Below are 27,685 nucleotides of genomic sequence, written 5' to 3'. Positions count from 1 at the left end.
ATCCAATTTTCTTCAGATAACCTTTCACCTCTTGCTTGTCAATAACATATCTTCATCTGACTTAAAAATATTCAAGGACTGTTCTTCAATTGTCTTTTGAGGAAGCGAATTCCAAAGATCCTCGAATGATTTGGATATGAACACAGGAGGCGTAGTTGGTAAGTTTGCAGAAGACACCAAAATTGGAGGTGTATTGGACAGCGAAGAATGTTCCCTCAGATTTCAATGGAATCTTGATCAGGTGGGCCAATGGGCTGAGGAGTGGCAGGTGGAATTTAGTTTAGATAAATGCGAGGTGCTGCATTTTGGGAAAGCAATTCTCAGCAGTACTTATACACTTAATGGTAAGATGCTAGGGAGTGTTGCTGAACAAAGAGACCTTGGAAGCAGGTTCATAGCTCTTGAAAGTAGAGCCGCAAGTAGATAGAAAAGTGAAGAAGGCATTTGATACATTTTCCTTTATTAGTCAGAATATTGAGCATAGGAGTTGGGAGATCATCTTGTGGCCGTACGGGACGTTGGTTAGGCCACTATTGGAGTACTGCATGCAATTCTGTTATCCTTCTGATCGGAAGGATGTTGTGAAACTTGAAAGGGTTCAAAGAAGATTTACAGGGATATTTCCAGGGTTGGAGGATTTGAGCGACAAGGAAAGGCTGAGTAGGATGGGGCTGTTTTCCCTGGAGCATCGGAGCCTGAGCGGTGATCTCATAGAGGTTTATAAAATCATGAGGGGCGTGGATAGGATAAATAGACAAAGTCTTTTCCCTGGGGTAGAGGAGTCCAGAACTAGAGGGCATAGGTTTAGGGAGAGAGGGGAAAGATATAAAAGGGACATAAGAGGCAACTTTTTCACACAGAAAGTGGTGCATGTGTGGAATGAGCTACCAGGGGAAGTGGTGGAAGCTAGTACAATTGCAACATTTAAAAGGCATCTGGATGTGTATATGAATGGGAAGTGATTGGAGAGATATGGGCCGGGTGCTGGCAGGTGGGACTAGATTAGGTTAGGATATCTGATCAGCATGGACGAGTTGGAACGAAGGGTCTGTTTCTGCATTGTACATCTCTATGACTCTATAACTACCTTACAGAGAAAAAAAATCTGTATCACTGTCTTACTGAGTCATAGAATCAAACCACACGGAAACAGAACCTTCAGTCCAACTTGTCCCTGCTGACCAGGTTTCCCAAGCTAAACTGGTCCCATTTGCCTGAATTTGGCCCATATCACTCTAAATCTTTTCTGTTTATGTACTGGATGACCCCTAGTTTTAAATTATTCCAAAGCATGAAATGCCCGCTTTTCACATCCAGCCTACCAGGGATCAGACTATTTTCGAAATGGTGATGCATAATGAAGCAGTTTTAATTATTTTATGTTAGAATAAATATCTACTTAGAATCATAACATGGTCAAATCTAGCATGGAGAGGGAGAAACTCTTTAGTGTGCAAAGCTATAATAAGGGAATGAAGGCAGAGCTGGCTGGAGTGGACAGGGATATGAGTTTAGTAGCAAAGGCAATTGAGGAACAATAGTAGACATTTAAGAATATAGTTCATGGCTCATAGCAAAGAATATTACAATGTGTCAAAGAATTCCAGGAAGGGGATAAGAGGAAGTTAAGGATAGCATCAGATGGAATGAAAAAAATGTGGTGAAGATTACTGACAAGCCAAAGGATCGTGTATGTTTTAAAAACAAACATAATGACTCCAAACAAATGATAATGAGAGAGAAAATATACTCTGAGGAAATAATAATGGGGAACTTTAACTTTTCTCTCCTCAATAATCTTTTTGTTAGTCTATGCTATTTTTAGTCAAGATTAGAGTGTTGCTGGAAAAGCACGGCAGGTCAGGCAGCATCCGAGGAGCAGGAAAATCAATGTTTTGGGCAAAAGTCCTTCATCAGGAATGAGGCTGGGAGCTTCGGGGTGGAGAGATAAATGGGAGGGATGTGGAGCTGGGGAGAAGGTAGCTGAGAATACAGTAGGTGGATGGAGGTGGGGTGAAGGTGATAGGTCAGAGAGGAGGGTGGAGCGGATAGGTGGGAAGAAAGAGTGACAGGTGGAACAGGTCATAAGGATCATGCTGAGCTGGAAGGTTGGAACTGGGCTAAAGTGAGGGGTGGAGAAATTAGGAAATCCACATTGATGCCATAGGGTTGGAGGGTCCTCAGGCAGAAGATGAGGCGTTTGCTGGTTTTATATTCAGTCCTGTCTTCTGACCTGTCACCACCCACCTTTGTGAAATGATACGCTTTTTCTACAAGTTTTATACCATCTCTGACTTTTGAATTAACCATAGGTGATTGGTCCTCAGAGGAGGAAATGGCAGAGGAAGTGAACAAATATTTCGCATCAGTCTCCATAAAAGAAGGCACTAATAGCATCCCAAAATGATTAAACATTCGAGGGGTAAAGAAGGAGAGGAAATAAATATAACAATGATTGTTAGAGAAAAAGTGCCAGGGAAATTAATTAAAGACCAATAAGTCCTCGGTGGATATTAAAGGAAGTTATGACAGACTTCTCTCAGAGTGGCTAAACTAATTTCTAAAGTAGATATGGAAATAAATGGGAAAAGCTTTTCATCCTAATTAGCTTTCATCCTAACAGGAATAAATAATTTATGCTTGAGTGTGTGCAGTCACTAAATTAGATTATATTATTGAACTCCATGTGTCCCTTTGTCCGATATCATTTAATACCCATTAAAAACTATCATTCTCAGATTTCAAATTCACAGCTAAACGAGCAATAACTATCATTTACAGAAGATTCAAAACTTCTACCACTCGTGTGCAGAAAAGTTTAGTGACTTGACTCCTTTAAGCCTTTAACAAGTTGTGTCATCCAAAATTCACTAACCAGTGAAAATAGTTTCTGAGTGTGTATCAGTTTCCCTTAGGTAGCTGGCTAGTTAGCCAAGTCCATGAAGGAGCTTTGACAATGTTATCAAAGAGAGACAATTGTCAGAAGGCTTCAAAGGCATCATTCCGCATCGAGTACAGGACAGATGAGGAGGTAGGTCCCATGCCTAATTGGTTAAAATGAGAATTGAATCAACACTATTCACATTATTGTGATACAAACATAAGCCATCTATCCAACTGAGTTAATCAAACCCTCAGTTTCCCTTGCTATCTTGAAATTAGTGGCATAAGTTGTTGAACTCAACTTATTTCTTTATTTTTCTAGTTTGTATTAAGAAAGACTTTAATGTTAACTCTGAGCTTGCATTCAATTTTGGTCGCCACATTACAGGAAGGATGTGGAGGCTTTGGCGAGGTTGCAGAAGAGCTTTACTAGGATGCTGCTTGGATTAGATAGTATCAATGAGAAGGAGAAGCTCGAAAAACTCAGACTGATTTCTCTGGAGTGGCAGAGGCTGAGGGGAGATTTGATAGACGTCTGTAAAGTTATGAGAGGTATAGACAGTCAGAATCTTTTTTTTCCCAGGATCGAAATGTCTTATACGAGGGAGCATGCATTTGAAGATGAGAGGGGGCAAGTTCAAGCAGATGTGAGGGACAAGTCTTTTACACAGAGTGTGGTAGGACTCCAGAAGGCGCTGCCACGGATGATGGTGGAGGCAGAAACAATAGGGGCATTTAAGAGACTTTTAGATAAACACACAAATATGCAAGGATTGAAGGGATATGGACCAAGTTCAGAGGTGAATCAAGTTAATGTTAGTTAACCCCAACTCTTGCCCAAAACCTGTCCCCAAACCTTTCCTCTTGTTTATTAGGTTCAGGGGCCTCGTATGCCTTCCACGAGTTCTGCTTCTGAACCAAAATGGCAAGAAAAGGGTTTATTTGTTAGTTATGGCACTTGTCACATTTCAATGGCCATTATTATCAATTGTAAATTGATTAAGTTATCAATTTATTGCTTTGGAATTGTTAATTTTGAAATTTATTGTTACTGTACTGCCAAACGCCAGCTTTGTGATATTTAAACACTTCCTCAGTCTCCCCCCATACACAACCCTCACTTGCTCCTTGATACACAATCACTTATTTCCACACATACTCTCACTTATTCCCTCTCCCCATCCCTTGCACATAATGCTTGGGTTTGGAAGGCCATGCTTGCCACCTTCTGAGGGAGGGAAAAGTGAAACATGCCCCCTCCCTCCTCTCCATGCAAAAATGTGAGCACAGTAAAACAGAGAACCAATGGGAAAGAGACGCTGGGAGAAAGAGAAGAAACATAGGAATGAGTAGTAGAAGGCAAAATGGTTAATCAAAAACTTTGGCGTCAGCAGCAGAGACTGGAAATAAACACTGAAATATTCACTTATTTATTTTACTGTATTGCAAATATGATTAACTTAATATGTCAATAATAAGGATTGTCTAAATTTGTTTAATTGATGCTTTGACTGTGGATAGATTTCAGTTAGCCAGTCAGGAATTATATCGGTGATTTGTTTACTCATTTCTTTTCTCATGGCAATTGAGCTGCAGTGTAGTTCGCAATAGAAATCTGAATGATTAATCCCAAACTGTGAGCAGCCAATTGAGTCAAAAACAACAAGAGAGTTTAGCCTAACCGGGATCTCATTCTTACATAGAGTTCAGCCTTGAGATGCCATTGGAGGAGAGTTTGATTCTTGCATTAGATTAGTGCTAGTGACAGTTTAGGCTAATACTGTGTGTTGGGCTACTAGGTACAGATGGATGACATGATCACAATGTGTGAGAATAATTTTACACGAGGCATCAAGGAAAATCAGTACATCTATCAGTACATCCATAATCAGTATGGATGTGAGAAAACAGAGACTCTGGGGCAGAGTGTCTCATTATCAAAAAAACTAGGACCAGTATTTGTAGTATCAGAGAATGTGTTTTTTTTCATTCAATATGTGGCTACATTACTTGGCAGTTTGGGACACAACTGCGTAATGTGAGATTAGGGAGAGACCATCTGCAAGAACAGCAGGAGGCAGTAGACATAGCTGGAGGGAGTCCCTGATTTATGGAACAGTTCACTAATACATAGTCTTAGACAAGTAAGCAGTGACAGTGAGAGGGTGTTCAGTGAAATCGCTGTCAGCTCCATGAAGCAAGAGCGAGGCTGGTAGGAAAAGAATGTGGCATTAATGGGAAATTGTAAAATCAGAGGATTGGGCAATTATACTTTCAGTTGTGAACCAGCTGTCCTAAACAATATGTTGCCTCCTTAATGTCAGGGCAAGATAAATGATTTTTAAAAAATCATTTGAAATCCTGGGCAAATGAGGATAAACAAAGCAGAGCAGGGGGATTTAAACGAATACAACATGGCCTGAAAAATCTCGGAAGCAGATTGGAGGAGAGAGGGATAAACATAACAATCCGAATCGAAACTGCAGACTTAGCTGAAATTAAATGTGACTAATATAGAAGGAGAAAGAAAGAGGACTTGAACTAGTGAGAAATCAAATATTGTAAAAGTGACAATGGATAATAAAGAATTCAATGAGAGATGTAAAAAAAAAGTCAAAGACCCCAAGCAAGTTGAAGAGAATCAGATGACATGTGCAAAACATTCAAAACAACTTTTGAAAATCTTTGAAAAAGCATTAATTAATTGGGAGTGATATGTTAGCAATAACAGATGGGTTTTTTAAGTTTGGCTATCATTAGAAACTATTCCTTGTTATTATCTTTCCAGAAATGCTAGGAAATAAAAGGATTGGTAAGTTGACAATGGTGATAAAGGCGCTAGAATTTAAAATTCATATGGATAGAGTTAAGAAACAGGAAAGGAAATGGTACAATTCTCTGTATATGTTGCTGGCCAGCAAACAATGGGATTGACACAGAAAGAAAGACCTGCAGACAGCTCAATAAAGTCAATCTATAACAACAGCATAATAAGAGGGAGATATTTTACCTGTCATAAATGCTCACAGTGTACAAAACGAGGTAAATGAGCTTGTAGTATAGATTGAAATTGTTAGGTACAATGTTGCGGGTATCACAGAAACGTGGTTATATGGGGATCAGGGTTGGGAAGAAAGACATGGGGCGCAGCTGGTCGGGTTGATTGCAGCCTACAGCCTGGAGGAATCAACATTGAGTTCTCCAATTTCAAATAACCTCCCTTTCCGTCCCCCAATTCCCTTCACAGCCCCTCCCCTTCCCTTCCACTCCTCCCAGCCACCAACTGGATTAATTCCTCCCAGTGACCAACCAAGTCGTACCCTCTACCTGTCTTCACCTATCGCCACTTCACCACCCTGCCCCCGCCACCCTCTTTATCTGCAGCTCCTCTTACACCCACCCCCAGTCCTGAAGAAGGGTTACATTGAAACATCAGCTTCTCCACCTCCTGATGCTCCCTGGCTTGCCGTGTTCTTCCAGCCTTCTGCTTGTTTACTCTGGAAGGGGAGTCTAGCAGGGAAGACAGTGGAGCAGCAAAGGCAGGAGTTAATGGGGGTATTTCGGGAGCACAGCAGAAATTCATCCCAAGGAAGAAGAAAGATACAACTATGGTGGACAAAGGAGGTCAGGGACAGTATAGAAGTGAAAGAAAATGTATACAATGTGGTGAAGATTAGTGGGAAGCCAGAGGATTGGGAAGCCTTTACAAAACAGCAGAGGAAAGCTGAAAGAAAACAAGAAGGGAGGGGAAGGCGAAACATGGGTGTAAGCTATCTCGTACTGTAATAGAAAGATGATTGCAAGCATATTTTGCGATACCTAAAAAGTAAGAGAGAAGCAAGGACTGCTGGAAAATAAGACTGGAGATGCAGTAATGGGGAAGAAAGAAATGATGAAGGACCTGAATAGTACTATGTGTCAGTTTTCACAGGGGAAGGCACCAATTGCTGACAGGAACTTCACAAGTGTCAGTGGCAATGTTAGTGTAGTGGGCATTATTAAGAGGAAGGCACTGGGGAAGCTGAAAGGTCTAAGGTGGATAAATAACCTCAATAAGATGGACTACACTCCAGAGTTCTGAAGGAGATAGTTGGAGATATTGATGGTGATCTTTCAAGGATCACTAGAGTCAGACAGTCAGAGATGTACGGCATGGAAACAGACCCTTCGTTCCAACTTGTCCATGCTGACCAAATATCCTAACCTAATCTAGTCCCATTTGCCAGCATTTGGCCCATATTCCTCTAAACCAGATGCCTTTAAAATGCTGTAATTGTACCAGCCTCCACCACTTCTTCTGGCAGTTAATTATATACACACACCACCCTCTGTGTGAAAAAATTACCCCTTAGGACACTTTCAAATTTTTCCCCTCTCACCCTAAACCTGTGCTCTTTAGTTCTGGACTCCCTCACCCCAGGGAAGAGACTTTGTCTATTTATCCTATCTATGCCCTTCATGATTTTATAAACCTCTACAAGGTCACCCCTCAGCCAGCAATGCTCTAAGGGAAACAACCCCAGCCTATTCAGCCTCTCCCTACAGCTCAAACCCTGCCAACATCCTTGTAAAGTTTTTCTGAACCCTTTCAAGTTTCACAACATCCTTCCGATAGGAGGGAGACCAGAATATTAATGATTAACGTAATACCCATCTTGTACTGCTGAATCCATCATTGTCATGTCATTGTGCTCCTCAAAACAGGCACAATAGTATATCATTTAATGCCATAAACTAAACTGTAATTTCAACCCTGATAAAACAAGGATTGGCAAACAGTTAATCAGAAATAAATTATTTTCTCTGTACAGTAAGGGAAATTATTATGATTCAAAATTGTGATATACAGTCCATTCAATGGTGTTAGCTGATGCTGTGTATAGTTGTAACTCATCTACCTTCATGTTTTGAAAGACATTAAGATAGCTAAGTTCCCAGGACCTGATGGGATCTATCCCAGAATAGTGAGGGAGGCAGATGAGGAAATTTCTGGGAACTTGTATAAAATATTTGTATCCTCTTTAGTCACAGGAAAGGTCCCAGAGGACTGGACAATAGCCAATGTTGTTTAAGAAGGGCAACAGGGAGAATCCAGGAAATTACAGGCCAGTGAGCCTTACATCAGTGGTAGGCAAATTATTGGAGAAGAACCTTCAGGATAAGATTTACTTACATTTCAAAAAATATGGACTAATTAGTGATAAGCAGCATGGCTTTGTGTGGGGAAGGTCATGTCTCACAAATTAGATTGAGTTTTCTGAGGAAGTGACACAGATGATTGATTACAGCAGAATGGTAGGTGTTATCTAAAGGGACTTTTGCTAGGTCTTTGACAAGCTCCCTCTTGGCAGGCTGCTAAAAAAGGTGAAATCACATGGAATCTGTGGTGAGTTGGTAAGATGGAACTGGCTTCGTCAAAGAAGACAGAGTAGCAGTGATACGGTGTTTACTTGACTGGAAAACAGTGCCCAGTGGTGTTCGGCAGGCATCAGTGTGGGAGCTCAGAGGAGAATGTCATTGGCTTGATTAGTAAGTTTACGGATGACACAAGGATTGAAGGAAATGCGGATAGTGAGGAGGACTGTCAGAGGATACAGCAGCATATAGATTGGCTGAAGAGTTGGGCAGAGAAGTGGCAGATTGAGTTTAATCTGAACAAGTGCAGGGAGATGCATTTTGGAAGGTATAATGCAGGAGGGAAGTATTCAGAAAATGACAGACCCTTTGGTAACATCAACATACAGAGGGATCTCGGTATACTGGTCCACAGTTCCTTGAATGTGGCAACACAAGTAGATAAGGCGGTCAAAAAGGCATGGAGTTTGCATGCCTTCATCATTAGGAGCATAGAGTATACAAATTGGTTCAGTTCTGCTGTAGCTATCTAGAAGTTTAGTTAATATTTGGAATATTATATACAGTTCTAGATGCCATTCTACCACAAATGTTGTGGAGGCTTTGGATAGAGTACAGAAATTGCTTATCAGGATTTGGAAGGTATTAGCTATGAGGAGAGATTTCACAAACTCGATGTTTTCATTTGAAGGTCAAAGGAGAAGGGGGGCAATCTGATTGAACTTCACAAAATTATAAGAGATGTGGAGAGAATGGACAGTCAGACTACTGATCCTGAAGTAGAAATGTCACTTACGAGGAGACATGGGTTTATGGTGAGATGGCGTAAGTTTAAAGAAGATGTGAAAGACACGGTTTTTTCATAGAAGGTGATAAGTACCTGAAATACACTACTAGATGTGGTGGTAGAAGCAGATAAAACAGCAACGTTTAAGAAGCAGGAATAGAGGATACTGACCACATAAGGCCAAAGGGATTTTAGAATAGAAAGGCATCATGTGTCAGCTCTGTCTTGGTGGGCTGGAGGGCCTGTTCCTGTACTGTTCTTTGCTCTTTCTTCTTCGTTTACCAGGAATGGGCCATGAATTGCAGAAATTCACCATCTGTCCTGGCCTTGGTGGTCACGGTTAGTTTGGGCTGTTCATCATGTTCCATTGTCTAGTAAGTGGTCACTTCTTCTCTGGCCCATCCTCAAACAGATAAGGGCTGCCCAGATTTTATGTATACAGTTGAAGCTTGGGACTTCACTCAGGTCAGTAACGAGATTGTGTTTGGGTGTACAAGACAATTTTCTGATTCAGTATGTGGATGTACCTACTAGAGAAGATGCAAAACTTGACCTACTCTTGGGAAATAAGGCAGGGCAGGTGACTGAGGTGTCAGTGGGGAAGCACTTTGGGGCCAGCGACCATAATTCTATTTGTTTTAAAATAGTGATGGAAAAGGATAGACCAGATCTAAAAGTTGAAGTTCTAAATTGCAAAAAGGCCAATTTTAATGGTATTAGGCAAGAACTTTCAAAAGCTGATTGGAGGCAGATGTTCGCAGGTAAAGGGACAGCTGGAAAATGGGAAGCCTTCAGAAATGAGATAGCAAGAATCCAGAGAAATTATATTCCTGTCAGGGTGAAAGGGAAGGCTGGTAGCTATAGGGAATGCTGGATGACTAAAGAAATTGAGGGTTTGGTCAAGAAAAAGAAGGAAGCATATGTCAGGTATAGACAGGATATATCGAATGAATCCTTAGAAGAGTACAAAGAAAGTAGGAGTATACTTAAGAGGGAAATCAGGAGGGCAAAAAGGGGACATGAGATAGCTTTGGCAAATAGAATTAAGGAGAATCCAAAGGGGTTTTACAAATATATTAAGGACAAAAGGGTAACTAGGGAGAGAATAGGGCCCGTCAAAGATCAGCAAGGCGGCCTTTGTGTGGAGCCACAGAAAATGGGGGAGATACTAAATGACTATTTTGCAACAGTACTTACTGTGGAAAAGGATATGGAAGATATAGACTGTAGGGAAATAGATGGTGACATCTTGCAAAATGTCCAGATTACAGAGGAGGAAGTGCTGGATGTCTTGAAACGGTTAAAGGTGGATAAATCCTGAGGACCTGATCAGGCGTACCCGAGAACTCTGTGGGAAGCTAGAGAAGTGATTGCTGGGCCTCTTGCTGAGATATTTGTATCATCGATAGTCACAGGTGAGGTGCCGGAAGACTGGAGGTTGGCAAACATGGTGCCACTGTTTAAGAAGGGTGGTAAGGACAAGCCAGGGAACTATAGACCAGTGAGCCTGACCTCAGTGGTGGGCAAGTTGTTGGGAGGGAATCCTGAGGGACAGAATGTACATGTATTTGGAAAGGCAAGGACTGATTTGGGATTGTCAGCATGGCTTTGTGCGTGGGAAATCGTGTCTCACAAACTTGATTGAGTTTTTTGAGGAAGTAACAAAGAAGATTGATGAGGGCAGAGCAGTAAATGTGATCTATATGGACTTCAGTAAGGCTTTCGACAAAGTTCCCAATGGGAGACTGATTAGCAAGGTTAGATCTCATGGAATTAAGGGAGAATTAGCCATTTGGAACCAGAACTGGCTCAAAGGTAGAAGACAGAGGGTGGTGGTGGAGGTTGTTTTTCAGACTGGAGGCCTGTGACCAGTGGAGTGCCACAAGGATTGGTGCTGGGCCCTCTACTTTTTGTCATTTACATAAATGATTTGGATGTGAGCATAAGAGGTAAGTTTGCAGATGACACCAAAATTGGAGGTGTAGTGGACAGCGAAGAGGGTTACCTCAGATTACAACAGGATCTGGACCAGATGGGCCAATGGGCTGAGAAGTGGCAGATGGAGTTTAATTCAGATAAATGTGAGGTGTTGCATTTTGGGAAAACAAATCTTAGCAGGACTTATACACTTAATGGTAAGGTCCTAGGGAGTGTTGCTGAATAAAGGGACCTTGCAGTGCAGGTTCATAGCTCCTTGAAAGTGGAGTTGCAGGTAGCTAGGATAGTGAAGAAGGCCAGAGTATTGAGTACAGGAGTTGGGAGGTCATGTTGCGGCTGTACAGGACATTGGTTAGGCCACTGTTGGAATATTGTGTGCAATTCTGGTCTCCTTCCTATCAGAAAGATGTCGTGAAACTTGAAAGAGTTCAGAAAAGATTTACAAGGATGCTGCCAGGGTTGGAGGATCTGAGCTACAGGGAGAGGCTGAACAGGCTGGGGCTGTTTTCCTTGGAGCGTCGGAGGCTGAGGGGTGACCTTATAGAGGTTTACAAAATTATGAGGGGCATGGATAGGATAAATAGACAAAGTCTTTTCCCTGGGGTCAGGGAGTCCAGAACTAGAGGGTATAGGTTTAGGGTGAGAGGGGAAAGATATAAAAGAGACCTAAGGGGCAACATTTTCACACAGAGGGTGGTACGTGTATGGAATGAGCTGCCAGAGGATGTGGTGGAGGCTGGTGCAATTGCAACATTTAAGAGGCATTTGGGTGGGTATATGAATAAGAAGGGTTTGGAGGGATATGGGCTGGGTGCTGGCAGGTCAGACTAGATTGGGTTAGGATATCTGGGCGGCGTGGACGGGTTGGACTGAAGGGTCTGTTTCCATGCTGTACATCTCTATGACTCTATGTCTGCAATCAAACAGGAAGTGCACTGTCAAGGTGACACTGTTATCAGTTTGTGGCCATGGAATGTTGTTCAGCTGAGTCTTTGGTATTTAAGACAAGTGCACTGTCTCTTTTTACACTCCTTTGTTAATTTGTTCGCTGGCAGCCAATGGAGTTCTTTGAGAAGGATATCTTTCCTACAAACATCATGATATTCAATGTGTGCTAGCACAGGAAGCCACTTGAGATGTGTGGATGTCAACATTCTGGAATTAACCCTCACTGCTTTCCAGACATGAACATCTGCTGTATCTACATGGCAGCTGCTGACCAGGCCGAGTAGCGATATTCTACTGTTGGATAATCCGATGTGGATGGAGCAGTGTGTGGTGTCTTGTTCTGCTGGCCTTGGTTGTACCCCTCAGGTTCCATATAAGCTTCTCTGTCATGGTTCCAGAGTTCATAGAATCATAGAATCCCTACAGTGTGGAAACAGCCCAACAAGTCTATGCTGACCCTCCGAAGAGTATCCCACCCAGAGTCATTCTCCTACCCTATTACTCTACATTTCCCCTGACTAATGTCCCTAGCTTACACATCCCTAAACACTACTGGCAATTTAGCACAGCCAATTCACCTAACCTGTGCATCTTTGGATTGTGGGAGGAAACCGGAGCACTTGGAGGAAACCCACGCAGACACGGGGAGAATGTGCAAATACCATGCAGTCTCCCGAGGCTGAAATCAAACCCAGGTCCCTGGCACTGTGAGGCAGCAGTGCTAACCACTGAGCCACCATGTTGCCCAAGAAGGCATTTCTGATAAATCCATACACGCTCAAGAGTATTGAATAATGTCAAGATATTTTGGCATTGTGTTGTTTGTGAGTGGTGGCCACAGAACTGGGGGTGAAGTTCTTCTCTGGCCACATTTTTCAGTGGAAAACTTAAATTATAATCCTATTGTGTTTGGTCAAATTCTCCATTTTCTGAGATAGACATCCATTATGTCTTTATTAACTGCTTTCTCAATGTGCAAAAGTTTTTTTAGGTTGGCCCAGGGCCAGGTTGCAAGCACATGTGAATGTCATGCCACTAATATATAGTTGAAGGATGCCTGAGTGAGGACTGATTTCTTTGGGATACCATTCTTGGCCATATGTGAACAACTGACTTGATTCCTGCACACATGGAACTGTTGGCTATTGATAATGGAGCTGATTGAGATTCAGTTTTTCACAAAGCAAATGAGTTTGGATGTGATAGTGATAAAGGTTATTCTATTCTATTCTATTCTAACAGAGATACACATTTTTTTGCAAATGTTTACACTTTATATCACTAAAGCAATCAGTTATATTTGAGACTAAAATCCTCATCTCAATCTTCGAAGCTTATGCCCGAAACGTCGATTTCCTGTTCCTTGGATGCGGTCTGACCTGCTGCACTTTTCCAGCAACACATTTTCAGCCCTCATCTCAATCTCCCCTGTTCCTTATGACTTCCCCAGAAAGTCTTTAACTTAGCTTCGCTTGAAGAATTCTTCACTTTCTGGCACCAAACCCCAGGTGTAATTTCTCTCAGGATTTCTAGGTATGCCTGCTATCCTTTGCAGTACAAGTCTTTTATGGGATCCTTCCACTAACCTTCAGCCAAAAAACCTCAGAAGTATGCAAATTCCAGCACCAACATGAGCTTTATTCACCTCCAGCTTCGTGTCACCAACTTGGAAACAATTTTGATTTTCCACAATCACTTTGATTCTATCGCCAGTGTTCTATGTTTAAAAAAAAACCTGTTTGAAAGAGAACCACACTTACTAAAGTTAACCTTCTTCTGACATTTTCGCTATTATTTAACTCATTGTCAGCTTTCTCACATGATCATTTTCTGGAAGGAAGCTGCATTTAAATCATTGCTAAAAAGAGACACAATATTTTTAGTCTTATCAGGAATGGGACACAAGAAACCAAGAAAAGAAAGAACAATTTTGTTGGCATGAAGATGCATCAGGAACTGTTAATTGCCAACTGCAGCTGATTATACTCTGGTCAGGCTGGTAGACTCTCCATTACCATGGGAACACAGCAAGGATTGACTTGTTCCATACCCTTTCCTCATTGAAAATGGTGTAATATATCAAGAAATTCATTTTGTCCACAAAGAAAAGAGTGTTGTAAGTGAATATGTGGAAAGGCAGTCGAGGAGTGCTGTGGAGTAATCAACTGAGAGAACTCCAGAAGGCAGCTAAGACCCACTATCGCAGTAAGTAGTAAAGAGAAGACAAGGGAAAGAATAGACAAAGAAAAGAGCAAAACAGTTTTCACAGAATGGCAGAACAAGAGACAACCAAGGAGGTGCTGTTAGACATAGTGTGGATACATTGTTGTGAAAGCCCCACAGACCCAAAATTGAGAGAAGGAAACTGTTTGAACAACTAAATGGGGAGTCCCAATTCTGCTGCCTGAAACTTCACTACCAGTTCTATTTTTATTTTAAAATTTTCTTGTCAATCAAATGAATCATACTGCAAGCCCAAGTTTGAATTCATTTTAAATTCATTTCTGGTGTAATTCTAAGCATATTCAGGATTGTCTGGTAATCATTGTTCAATAGCTGAATTACATTCAACGTTGGAAATAGAATCCTGAGGTTTGCCAGCAGAAGGTCCTATATTGGTCAGACTATGGAGTACAGGAGTTGGGAGGTCATGTTGCGGCTTACAGGACATGGGTTAGGCCAATGTTGGAATATTGCGTGCAATTCTGGTCTCCTTCCTATCAGAAAGATGTTGTGAAACTTGAAAGGGTTCAGAAAATATTTGCAAGGATGTTGCCAGGGTTGGAGGATTTGAGCTATCGGGAGAGGTTGAATAGGCTAGGGTTGTTTTCCCTGGAGCGTCGGTGACCTTATAGAGGTTTATAAGATCATGAGGGGCATGGATAGGATAAACAGACAAAGTCTTTTCCATGGGGTGGGGGAGTCCAGAACTAGAGGGCATAGGTTTAGGGTGAGAGGGGAAAGATATAAAAAAGACCTAAGGGGCAACTCTTTTCACGCAGAGCGTGGTACATGTATGGATTGCAACATTTAAAAGGCACTTGAATGGGTATATGAATAGGAAGGATTTGGAGGGATATGGGCCGGGTGCTGGCAGGTGGGACTAGATTGGGTTGGGATATCTGGTCGGCATGGACGAGTTGGACCAAAAGGTCTGTTTCCGTGCTGTACATCTCGATGACTCTATGACTCTATATGTTGGTTGAATGTGCCAAGGTCTACTATAAGCAGTCAAAAGGACTTGCTGTTTGACACGGCTTGCCAGTTGTTAGGACATGTGGTCTAAACACTCATACTAAAACTCACAAACCACATTACTCATCACAAACCAAAAATAACTTCTTGGTTTGAGAGTAGTGGAGAATATTATTGATGGGTTTAATGTAAAGTAGCAGCTTTGGATGGCTACTTTCACTAGTTGCTCACTTTTCAGATACCTCTCCCTTCCTGGGTAAACAAAGGTTAACTGGGTACCTTTCAAGGCCAAAATGGCAGCCTTATACGCTTTCAAGAGTGTTTTTTACAATAATTCTTTCAATAAATTTATCTCTGAAAAAGATTACCAATCCAACAAAATGATAGTTTCCTTTGTCTCTCCAGTAACACATGTGCCATTACAATAGAGGAAAAAGACTGGCTTGTCTATCTCTGAGTAATCATGTCCCACTCTTGGAATGTTTTGCCATGAAAGAGCCCAGCCATTGATATGGGCAAGTCAGTGTCATTTTCTAGCTCGGATAAACAAGGAAGATTATCAATAGGAAGAACATCTGACTTTATAACTACATGAGAAATTCAAACAAAAATGGCCGACATGATCATCCAGCATTGCTGTGATCGCATGGAAAAAGCTGAAGGAATGAGGAACAAGGTGAGAGTCAGATTACCAGGGTACTGAAGGAAATCAAGAATTAATCGATTGAAGAAAAAGTATCAAAACAATATGTTCTGAAAGATTGAATAAACCACCAGTCTCTGCTGGTTGCACAGTGGTTAGGTGGAAGAATTTAGAAACAACAGGCTCTGACAATAGGTTAAAGTCGAGAGTGGGGTGCTGAAAAAGCACAGCAGCATCCAAGGAGCAGGAGAATCTATGTTTTGGGCAAGAGCCCTTCATCAGGAATGGGGCTTGTGAGCTGAGGGGGTGGAGGCATAACTGGGACTGGGTTGGGGCTAGGGCAAATGTAGCTGAGAGTGGGATAGGTAGATGGAGATAGGGGTAACGGTGGTAGGTCAGAATGGAGGGTGGAGAGGATGGGTGGGAAGGAAGATGGACAAGTAGGACAGGTCATGAGGGCGGTGCCGAGTTAGAGGGTTGGAACTGGGATAAGGTGGGGGAGGGGAAATGAGGAAACTGGTGAAATCCACATTGATACCGCGTAGTTGGAGGGTCATGAGGTGGAATATGAGGTGCTATTTTCTCCAGGCATCAGGTGGTGAGGGTTGGGCGATGGAGGAGGCCCAGGACCTGCAAGTCCTTGGCAGAGTGAGAGGGGGAGTTGAAGTGATCGACCATGGTGCGGTGAGGTTGGTTGGTCCCGGAGATGTTCTCTGAAGCACGCTGCAAGTAGGCATCCTGTCTCCCCAATGTAGAGGAGAACGCAGCATGAGCAATGTGGAAGTGCAGGGAAAGCGCTGATGGATGTGGAAGGCTCCTTTGTGGCCTTGGATGGAGGTGAGTGGGGAGGTGTGGGCACAGGTTTTGCAATTAGCGGTGGCAGGGGAGGGTGCTGTGCAGGGAGGATGCGGACTTCACAAGAGAGTTGCAGAGGGAATGGTCTTTACAGAAAGTGGATAGGGGTCGGTGGGAAATATATCTCTGGTGGTGGGGTCCGTTTTGTATGTGGCGGAAATGGTGGAGAATGGTGTGATGTATATGGAGGTTAGAGGGGTGGAAAGTGAGGACCAAGGACGTTCTGTCCATGTTGCGGATGGAGGGGTGGGTTTCGAGGGCAGTGGTGCAGGAAGTGGATGAGATGCGCTGGAGGGCATCATTGACCATGTGGGAGGGGAAATTGCTGTCTTTGAAGAAGGAGGCCATTTGATGTTTTCTGTGGTGGAACTGACTCTCCTAGGAGCAGAAGTGGCGGAGGTGGAGGAATTGGGAATAAGCGACAGCATTTTTACAGGAGGTGGGGTGGGAGGAGGTGTAGTCCAGGAATTTGTAGGAGTCAGTGGGTTTGTAGAAAATGTCTGTGTTGAGTCGGTCACCGTTGATGGAGATGGAGAGGTCCAGGAAGAGGAGGGAGGTGTCTGAGATGGTCCAGATGAACTTCAGGTCAGAGTGGAATGTCTCAGTGAAGTTGATGAACTGTTCAACCTCCTCATTGTATCAGCGCCACCCTGTGCTCCAGTCATCAAAGTAGTGGAGAAAAAGGTGGGGAATGGTGCTGGCATAACTGCGGAAGGTGGACTGTTCTACGTAACCGACAATGAGACAGGTATAGCTGGGAACCATGCGGGTGCCCATGGCTAACCCTTTCATTTGGAGGAGGTGGGAGATTCAAAGGTGAAATTATTTAGGGTGAGGACCAGTCCTGCCAGACAAATGAGAGTGTCAGTGGAGGGGTACTGGTGGGGACGTCGGGAGAGAAAGAATTGCAGGGCTTGGAGGCCTTCATCACGGCGGATGGAGGTGTCTGTGAATTGGATGTCCATGGTGAAGATAAAGCATTGTGGGCCTGGGAAACGAAGGTCTTGGAGGAGGTGAAGGGTGTGTGTGGTGTCCCGAACGCGTATCTGGGGATTACCTGGACCGGGGGGGGAGGGGGGAAATAGGACAGCATCAAGGTATGTGGAGATGAATTCAGTGGGGCAGGAGCTGGCTGAGATGCTGGGTCATCCGGGGCAGTCAGGCTTGTGAATCGTGGGTAGGAGGTAGAACCGGGTGGTGCGGGGTTCCCCAACTATGAGGTTGGAAGCTGTGGGTGGGAGTTCCTCTGAGTGATGAGGTTGTGTATGGTCTGGGAGATGATGGTTTGCTGATGGAGGGTGCGGTCATGGTCGAGGGGGCGGTAGGAGGAGGTGTCTTCGAATTGGCATATGGCTTCAGTGGTGTAGAAGTCAATGAGCTGCACCCCCCCCCCCCCCCCCACACCGTCTTTGTTCGCTGGTTTGATGGTGAGCAGAAGGAGTGGAAGGCTGCGCATTGCGAGAGTGAGAGGTTGGAGTGGGTGAGACAGCTGGACAGATTGAGACAGTTAATGTCTTGGCAGCAATTGGGAAAAAAAGAGATTGAGGGTGGGTAACAGACTACACGGGGTGTCCTGGTGGATGGGGTATGTTGGAGGCGGGCATAGGGTTCCTCGGAAAGTGGCCAGGAGTCTTGGTGGAAAAAATAAGCCTGGAGGCAGAGGTGGCAAAACAAGTGTTTGATATCATGACTCGTGTGGAATTTGTTGATCTGGGAGCGGAGGGGGATAAAGTTAAGGCCTTTGCTGAGGACTGATTGTTCATCCTCAGTCGGGGGAGGTCTGGGGGATAGTGAAAACACAGCAGGGCTGAGAGCTAGGACCTGGTGTAGGGCTGGAGCTGGGAGTGGTGGTGGGGAGTGGAGAGTGTAACTGGAGTGGGAATGGTAGTCGTGAGACCGAGGGTGAGGTTATTCATGGAAGTGATGCACATCCCACGCATCGTTGGGGGCGGAGGTGGTGACTGTGGGATCCGTGGGGTCAGAAGGGATGTAATGCATGTCATAGGCAATTCTGTCTGGGCTGTTCAGGTGAGTGGCGTCAGTGGGGGCAGAAGTGATTGTGGTGGTGACAACAACGGGGGTGAAAGTGGCAGAACGCTTGGCTTAGGTGATGTCAGTCGGGGTGGAAGTGGCTGCAGCAGGAGCAACAACAGGGGGTGGAAGTGATGTTCTGGTTTGGCCTCACATTGGTTTTGGTGGTGATGGATCTTGCAACAGTCATGGTGGTTGTGGTGATGGTGGATCTAGTCACAGTTATGGCGACGATTGTCTGACCGGCGGTCACAGAGGCCGCATGGTCAGCCGTGGCTGTGGGTTGTCGGGCAGCGGAGACGGAAGTGATGTCATCGTCCACCATGGTGGTGGTGGCAGGAGCGGCCGTGTGGCTGATGGCGGTCAAGCAGTTCCGGAGGCCGGGGGAAGCCTCAGGAATGGTCGAGGAATCCCGATTATTGAGGTAGGTACAAGAAAGTTTGTTGTACGTACAGTTTTTGATGTCTGATATGGTGTAGAAAAAGCATTTGCTAAGTGTGTGAATTCTTCTGAGGATGTAAAACAGGAGAGGTCCTTTGCAGTTCTGAGAGAGTTTGGCCCTGAGCTGAGGCAGGGCTGACTGTAGAGAGATTAGGTGGCACCGCATGACTGCAAGTGTGGAGCGAAGGATCTGGAAGTTTTGACTTTTGTAGTTGGCCTATTCAAATCGAAATTGTGTTGGTCTGAATGTAGTGCAAAACCTGCACCCACACCAACTTCTCCCTCACCTCCGTCCAATGCGCCAAAAGAGCCTTTCACATCCATCAGAGTTTTACCTGCACTTCCGCACATGTCATTTACTGTATCTGTTGCTCCCGATGCAGTCTCCTCTACATTGGGGAAACAGGACATTTGCAGAGCTCTACAGAGAACATCTCTGGAACACCCGCACCAACCAACCCCATCACCCCATGGCCGAACGCTTCAACTCTGCCTCCCACTCTGTCAAAGTCATGCAGGTCTTGGGCCTCCTCCATCGCCACACCCTCACCACCTGATGCCTGGAGAAAGAAAGCCTCATCTTCCACCTTGGGACCCTCCAACCCCACATCATCAATGTGGATTTCACCAGTTTCCTCATTTCTCCTCCCCCCACCTTATCCCAGTTCCAACCTTCCAACTTGGCACCACCCTCATGACCCGTCATACCTGTCCATCTTCCTTCCCACTTACGGGCTCCACCCTCCTCTCTGACCTATCACTATTATCCCCACCTCTGTCTGCCTATTGCACTCTCAGCTACCTTCCCTCCAGCCCCGCCTCTCTCCCATTTATGTCTCCATCCCCTCGGCTCACAAGCCCCATTCCTGATGAAGGGCTCTTGCCTGAAAAGTAGTTTTCCTATCCTGCTTAATTATGTAAATGTAACCATAGTGCTACAGAAAACCCCAAGGCCATGGTTGGAATCTTCTTGGCTCACTGCAAGTGGGAATAAAGATGAGAATTGCAAAGACCTTGCCCAGAAGGCCGAATGCCCATTCCTGGTGGTGATTGGCAGTGTTCACATTAAGTTAGAAAGAAATTTCAGCTGGGTCAGACGTCCTGATGGGGATGGTTGGGAAGCTTGCTAGCACTCATCGGCAGGACATGAATTTGCAGTAAAATCCCAGTCCCTTGGTATTGTGTTCCTGACCACAGTCTGGTTAGCAATCAGTAACAAAATGCTACCTTTAGGATCCCAGCCAGATATATGAGACATGTTTCCAGCAAGGTTGGCTTCTCCCTGGTTGGTACATTGAAAACACTCTGCTTTGTGCTTCCTCACTGTCAGGTTATACCTCAGAATAGGTGTGCTCATGTAATTGTACCAAGTACAGAAGGCAGCCTGTTTGGTAAAGGAGCCTGCCTAGAGGAGGTATGGACACTGGCTCCCAGCAGGAATACTATCCAGGCAAGCTGGTGGGCTGCAATGAAAACTCTATCTGCCACATCTCAGCCCATTGGCCCATCTGGTCCAGATCCTGTTGTAATCTGAGGTAACTCTCTTTGCTGTCCACTACACCTCCAATTTTGGTGTCATCTGCAAATTACTAACTGTACCTCTTATGCTCGCATCCAAATCACTTATGTAAATGACAAAAAGTAGAGGGCCCAGCACCAATCCTTGTGGCATTCCACTGGTCACAGGTCTCCAGTCTGAAAAACAACCCTCCACCACCACCCTCTGTCTTCTACCTTTGAGCCAGTTCTGTATCCAAATGGCTAGGTCTTTCTGTATTCCATGAGATCTAACCTTGCTAATCAGTCTCCCATGGGGAACCTTGTCGAACGCTTTACTGAAGTCCATTTAGATCACATCTACTGCTTTGCCCTCATCAATCTTCTTTGTTACATCTTCAAAAAACTCAATCAAGTTTGTGAGACACGATTTCCCACGCACAAAGCCATGTTGACTATCCTGAATCAGTCCTTGCCTTTCCAAATACACGTACACCCTGTTCCTCAGGATTCCCTCCAACAACTTGCCCACCACTGAGGTCAGACTCACCAGTCTATAGTTCCCTAGCTTGTCTTTACTGCCCTTCGTAAACAGTGGCACCATGTTTGCAAACCTCCTGTCTTCCGGCACCTCACCTGTGACTATCGATGATAGAAATATCTCAGCAAGAGGCCCAGCAATCACTTCTCTAGCTTCCCACAGAGTTCTCGGGTACACCTGATCAGGTCCTGGGGAATTATCCACTTTTAACCATTTCAAGAAATCCAGCTCTTGTTCCTCACATAAGTGTAGAACACCTTGGGGTTTTCCTTTATCCTACCTGCTAAAGCTTTTTCAATCTCCCTTTTACCTCTAAGTCCATTCTTCAGTTCCTTCCTGGGTATCTTGTAACCATCTAGAGCCCTGTCTGATCCATGCTTCCTCAACCTTAAGTAAGTTTCTTTCTTCCTCTTGACTCAATGTTCCACATCTCTTGTCATTCAAGGTTCCTTCACCCTATCATCTATTCCTTTTCTCCATGGGACAAACCAATCCAGCACTCACTTTAGCTCCCTAAACAACCTCCACATTTCTGTTGCACATTTCCCTGAGAATATCTGTCCCTAATATATGCTCCACAGTTCCTGCCTAATAGCATTGTAATTCTCCCTCCACCAATTAAATATTTTCCCATACTGTCTGCTCTTATCCCTCTCCATAATTATAGTAAAAGTCAGTGAGTTGCGATCACTATTATTGAAATGTTCTCCCTCAGAGAGATATGACACCTGACCCGATTCATTGCCAAGCACCGTATCCAATATGGCTTCCTCTCTAGTCGGCCTATCTACACATTGAGTCAGGAATCCTTCCTGGACACATCTGACAAAATCTTCTCCATCCAAACTATTTGCACTAAGGAGGTTCCAATCAATATTTGGGAAGCTGAAGTCACCCATTGCAAACAACGGGCGGCATGGTGGCTCAGTGGTTAGCACTGTTGCCTCACAGCACTAGGGACCCAGGTTCAATTCCTGCCTCGGACAACTGTCTGTGTGGAGTTTGCACATTCTTCTCGTGTCTGCATGGGTTTCCTCCGGGTACTCCGGTTTCCTCCCACAGCACCAAAGATGTGCAGGTTGGGTGAATTGGCCATGCTAAATTGCCCATACTGTTAGGTGCATTAGTCAGGCGTAAATGTAGGGGAATAGGGTGGTTTGCTTTTCGGAGGGTCAGTGTGGACTTGTTGGGCTGAAGGGCCTGCTTCCACACTGTAGTGAACCTAATATAATTTAACCCTACTAATTCTGCACCTTTCCAAAATCTGCCTCCCAATCTGCTCGTCCGTGTCTCAGTTCCTATTGGAGGGTCTGCAGAGAACTCCCAATAAAGTGACTGCTCCTTTCCTCTTTCTGACTTCCACCCATACTCAGTAGACAAACCCTCCTCGATGACCTCCCTTTCTGCAGCTGTGATACTATCCTTGATTAGCAATGCCACTCCCCGACCTCATTTACCACCCTCCCTATTCCTTTTGAAATATGAATGATGACAGTGTGACTGGAGGGAGGTTGAAGGTTAACACAGAGGTTGGCAAAATAACATGAAAGACTGTCTATGAGATGGGTAAGAGCTAATATGTCACGGGGTAGGATTAAGTTTGAAGGAATAAAAGAAAGTGAGATCCACTGTTGTATTTCACATCAGCTCAGTGAGCCATGCCTTTTGGTACTGCACACTGGAAGTGAGGGGTACCTCAGGGCATGGTTCCATGTGTTTCTGGACTGCTTATGTACCCAACTATGTGTTAAACCAAACAGATACCAGCAATATGCACTGCTCCCAGCTCAGAACTATATATTGCAATGAGGTGCCCAGGATAATGCCACGAATCTCAGGCTTAAGCCTCACATCAAACTGAAATCCCAACCAGGTCATATTAAACAATAAAGAATGAGCTGAAAGGCTAAATTATACTCAAACAACATTGTGGAGGAGCTTTTCTTATACTTTTGGATTGTACCTACCCAGTTTATTCTTCACTTGCTGCTTTAACAAAACCATGAAGTGACATCTCCTGTTATGGAGTACAGCTTCAAGTGTGGGCCTAGGTGTCATTTCCTGTCAGTGGCAGATTGGGTAATCTTGAGCAATCACATGATTTTCAACTCATTATGTATGCATGAAGTAGAATGCAGATATTGTAATAATTATAACATTAAATAGGTTTATAAGAATGATCAAGCATTAGACTATGAGAGTGACTCTACAAATTAGCCCTGTTTTCTCTAGAATTTAGAAGGTTAACGAGTGATCTGATCAAGGTCTTCAAACTGTTAGCATGAAAAGTTAGGATAGATAAAGCTAAACTATTTCTACTTGCTTGGGAATTCAAGAATTAGTAGACCTACTGTGAGACTACCTTGTCTCGATTATCAGTAAAGTGATGGAATGGATTACTAACAGTGATATCCAGCAGCATTTGCAAAGGATTATCTTGCTTACTTATGCTCAGTTTTGTGAGGGCCACTCAGCTCCTGACCTCAAATCCAGATGTGAGGTGAGAGTAACTGACTGCCCTTAATATGAAATAGACAAGCAGGAGGTTGGAAGAACACAGCAAGTCAGGCAGCTTTAGGATGTGCAGAAATCAACATTTCAGGGTTGGAGAAGGGTTACACCTGTAATGTCGACTTTTGAGCCTCCTGTTGCTGCCCCTGGCTTGCTGTGCTCTTCCAGTCTCCTGCCTGTCTACTTTGAATTCCAGCATTTACAGTGTTTTTGTCTCTGCCCTTAATGGGAAGGCAGTATTTGACAGTATGGCCTCATGGAGCTCCAGCAAAACTTGAGTCACTGAAATAAGAGGAAAACTTCTCTACTGGTTGGAATCATACCAAGTACAAAGGAAGATGGTTATGGTTTTTGATGGCCAATCATCTAAACTCCAGATTATTTCAGCAGCAGTTCCTCAAGGTGGTGTCCTAAGACCAACTATTTTCAGCTATTTTATCAATAACCTTCACTCCACCATCAGGTCAGAAGTGGGAATGTTCACTGAAGATGATACAATGCACATCACCATTCACACTCCTCAAGTACTGAAGCGGTCCATGTCCAAATACAGCAAGACATGGATAACATTCAGGTTTGGGTGATAAGCCCAAAGTATAATTCACATTACACATGCATTCGGCAATGACCACTTCAAATCGGAGAAAATCTAACCATCAGCCCTTGATATTCAATTGCATTACCATCACTCAATTCCCCACTGTCAACATCCTGGGGTTAATCTTGACCAGAAACTGAATTGGATGAGCCGCATAAATATTGCAGCCACAAGAAAAGGCCAGAGGCTAGGAATTCTGCAGCAAGTAATTTGCCTCCTGTCTCCCTAATTTCTAACTATCTTCTACAAGGCACAAGCCAGGTGTGTGATGGAATAACTTCTACTTTCCTTAATGAACACATTTCCAAAAGACTCAAGATGCTTGACAACATGCAGTACTGATTCACTTTGAACACAAGCCCTCCCAGCATGTTTATTGCTCTTCCCAATAATACTCCCTCTATTGCTGGGTTATTAGCAGCAGCAATAGAACAAGGAATTTAAGTGGGTATGAATTGCCCATTTGAGTATCTTAAGTGGGTCAGGAATATCCACGGGCTCTCCTGCCTTTGACTTATTCAGAGTCGTCGTGAGAAGCTGATGTGCCATATTTACAACTGATCAAATGCACCTAATACCAAACTCACCACTGTAGGAGGACTTTAAATTTCACTCATTATGGTCATTCTAAGCATCACACCTGAAGCTCTGGGCCAGAAATAGTACAATTATAAAACAGACCTTCCTATGGGATATCACATAATCCACAAGATACTGATTCAACTATAGAATTTAACAATTAAGTTAAAACTCCTTGATGGAAAAGCAGTAAGAGATTTTGCATGCAACACTTCATCAGATGAAAAACTCACTCTATTTCTGCTTGCAACTTTAGTAATTTGAATTTATCTTCAACTCAAAAAGACAATGTAATACATCCAGTATTGCTAAATTAAACCACTTTAAATAGTGCAGCATATTTGCAGAGTGGCCCATAATTATTTTATGGCCCATGAAACTAAAGTAATTGCTATTGTTCGGTTAATTAATCCTGATGATTACTCAATAATTGCTTAATTCATTCAATTTCAGTTTTTCTTTGATAGATATTGCATTGCCAAAGATTTCACGATGAAGGTGAACTTCCTCTGGGTTTGTCTGTCACCCCACAGTCATTTCATGTTCATGCCTTGAAGTGGGGTTTCTGCCAACATTACAGCAATGAGTTGGAGAGTCCCGAAGGCAGTTCCTCCCTGTGATTTCAAACACAACCTGATACAAACTACAATGTCAACGCAATCCACATTGGGTCCTATCATGGGGACTGACAGGAAGATGACTGGGGAAATCATAACAAAAGCAATGAATAATACATTAAAAGAATTGACTACAGCTAGCAATAAAAATCATACGCAAAGCAAGCATACATAATGAGAAATTATTCGGTTATATCTGCAAAAACCATTATTTATATGAAAAAGTTAATTGTAGATATTATGAAACAACTATTATATGGAGAACCACCAAATACATCATTATTTTCCTTTCATTTGAAGTTAGGACTGAAAATTGTTTAATCTTATTATTACTTAGATCTAAAATTTTGATATCATCCTTGAAGATTAAGTGAAGTATAACATTATTTCATTAAATACTTTATACACTGGACATTCCTACATTGAATATGGCAATCCTGATCTTTAATTTTGCCAGCAAATAACACTTCAAAATGATTGTTTATTCAAAGGCTGTCTTAAAACTTTCAGTAGCCTTTAAATTGACCACGTCACACCATCAGCATTTGAAAACATGTTCATTGTACCAGTAAAATTCTTCTATGTCATAAAGAAATGATGATCTGTGTCAAAATTTTAGCTTGTCAGAAGGGAGTTCAAATCAGGAGGCAATTCTCGCTCCAGGGTATGTCTCCTTCATGGGCAGTTCAGAGGCAGTTCCGAGGTGAGTGAGTCTGGAGGTTTGAAAGCCCACATTGATTGTCTGAGTAAAGGGCCCAGTTTAATAAAAGACTCACTATCGTCACTATCTCCTAATCACACAACACTATCAACGCATGCACCATCCATGTCACTCCATAATCGACATTTCCTCTTCATGCTAATCCATACCCCTTCCATTCTACCTTCACAGCCACTGACACAATATTCACGGTGGGCAAAATTCAGAAGTGAAGTTGGAATACATTAAACTTTGAACAAGCTCATGGAGCTCGTTTTCATCAACGAAGAACAAAGAACACATGAACAGCACAGCACAGGAACAAGCTCTACGACCCACCAAGACTGAGCCAATGCATGATGCCTTTCTAAACTAAAAATGAAAACTAAAAACCTTATGCCTCTCTATGATCCATATCTCTCTGCTGTGCTCTTCCAGCACCACTAATCCAGATTCTAGTTTCCAGCATCTGCAGTCATTGTTTTTACCTTTTTATCACTCTATTCCCTGGCTACTGGTATATCTGTCAAGAAGCCTGATAGATGTTGTTAATGTATCTGTTTCTACCACCTCCTCTAGCAATGTATTCCAGGCACTCACCACCCTCTGCATAAAGATTTTGCCTTTCACATTACTTTTAAACATATCCCTTTTTACATTTAGCCTATGACCCCTAGCAATTGGCATTTCTACCAACATTTCTACTTAGATTATCCATGCCTCTTATAATTTTGTAAACTTCTATCAGGTCATCCTTCAATGTTCAAGTGAAATATGCTGTAATCAGAACTGTATGCAATATTTCAAATGTAGTCTCACTAAAATTATATACAGCTGCAACATGAATTGCTAATTTTTATACTCTATGCCCTGACCAATGAAAGCAAGCATGCTATAACCCTTCTTGACCACCTTATCCACTGGGGTTGCCACTTTCAGGCAAGTGTGGACCTGTACGCCTAGATCCATACCCTAGATCCAAATGTTATAATATAATGCTTCAGTTAAAAGTTGGGCAGTGGTGTAGAACAGAGACCTTGGGGTTCATGTACACAATTCTTTGAAGTGTGCGTCACATATATGCAGGGTGGTTAAGAAGGCATGTAGGTGTTCATTGCTCAGACCTTTGAGTATAGGAGTTGGGATATCATTTTGAAGTTATATGGGATGTTGGTGAGGCCTCTTCTGGAGAATTGTGTCCAGTTCTAATCACCCTGTTGTAGTAAGGATACTGTCCAGTTTAAATTCCATCTGCCATTTCTCCATCCAAGTCTCCAGATCATCTATATACTGTTGTATCCTGTAGCAATCTTCTTCACCATCTGCAGCTTCCCTGAATATTTGTGTCATTCACAAACTTACTTACATTCTTCTTCGAGTTCTTTTTATATAGAGTACAAACAACAGGGTCCCAGCACAGATCCCTGCAGAACTACTGGTCACAGATCTCCAGTCAGGAAAAACCCTTCCACCACAACTCCTGTCTTCTGAGACTAAGCATGTTCTGTACCAACTCACCATGGGTCCCGTGTGACTTCAACATTTAGACTAGATTCCCTACAGTAT

At 43.3% G+C, this 27,685-nt stretch overlaps 1 protein-coding gene and 1 long non-coding RNA gene across 3 annotated transcripts in view; one reads left to right on the top strand and one right to left on the bottom strand.

Moving 5' to 3' along the window:
- rit1 (Ras-like without CAAX 1) overlaps nucleotides 1–27,685 on the bottom strand; it is a 302,874-nt gene that overhangs the window by 109,952 nt on the left and 165,237 nt on the right. The gene's annotated exons all lie outside the window — the stretch shown is intronic.
- Nucleotides 1–27,685, top strand: part of LOC148152184 (uncharacterized) — a 278,077-nt gene that overhangs the window by 177,228 nt on the left and 73,164 nt on the right. The gene's annotated exons all lie outside the window — the stretch shown is intronic.

This window comes from Chiloscyllium plagiosum, unplaced genomic scaffold, assembly GCF_037043375.1.
Source record: "Chiloscyllium plagiosum isolate Xiang-an unplaced genomic scaffold, Cpla_swu_hap1 HiC_scaffold_1, whole genome shotgun sequence".
In the NCBI taxonomy this organism is placed as follows: Eukaryota; Metazoa; Chordata; class Chondrichthyes; order Orectolobiformes; family Hemiscylliidae; genus Chiloscyllium; species Chiloscyllium plagiosum.
The sequence above is the reverse complement of the archived record's forward strand: the minus strand, read 5'-3'. Positions and strand labels throughout refer to the sequence as shown.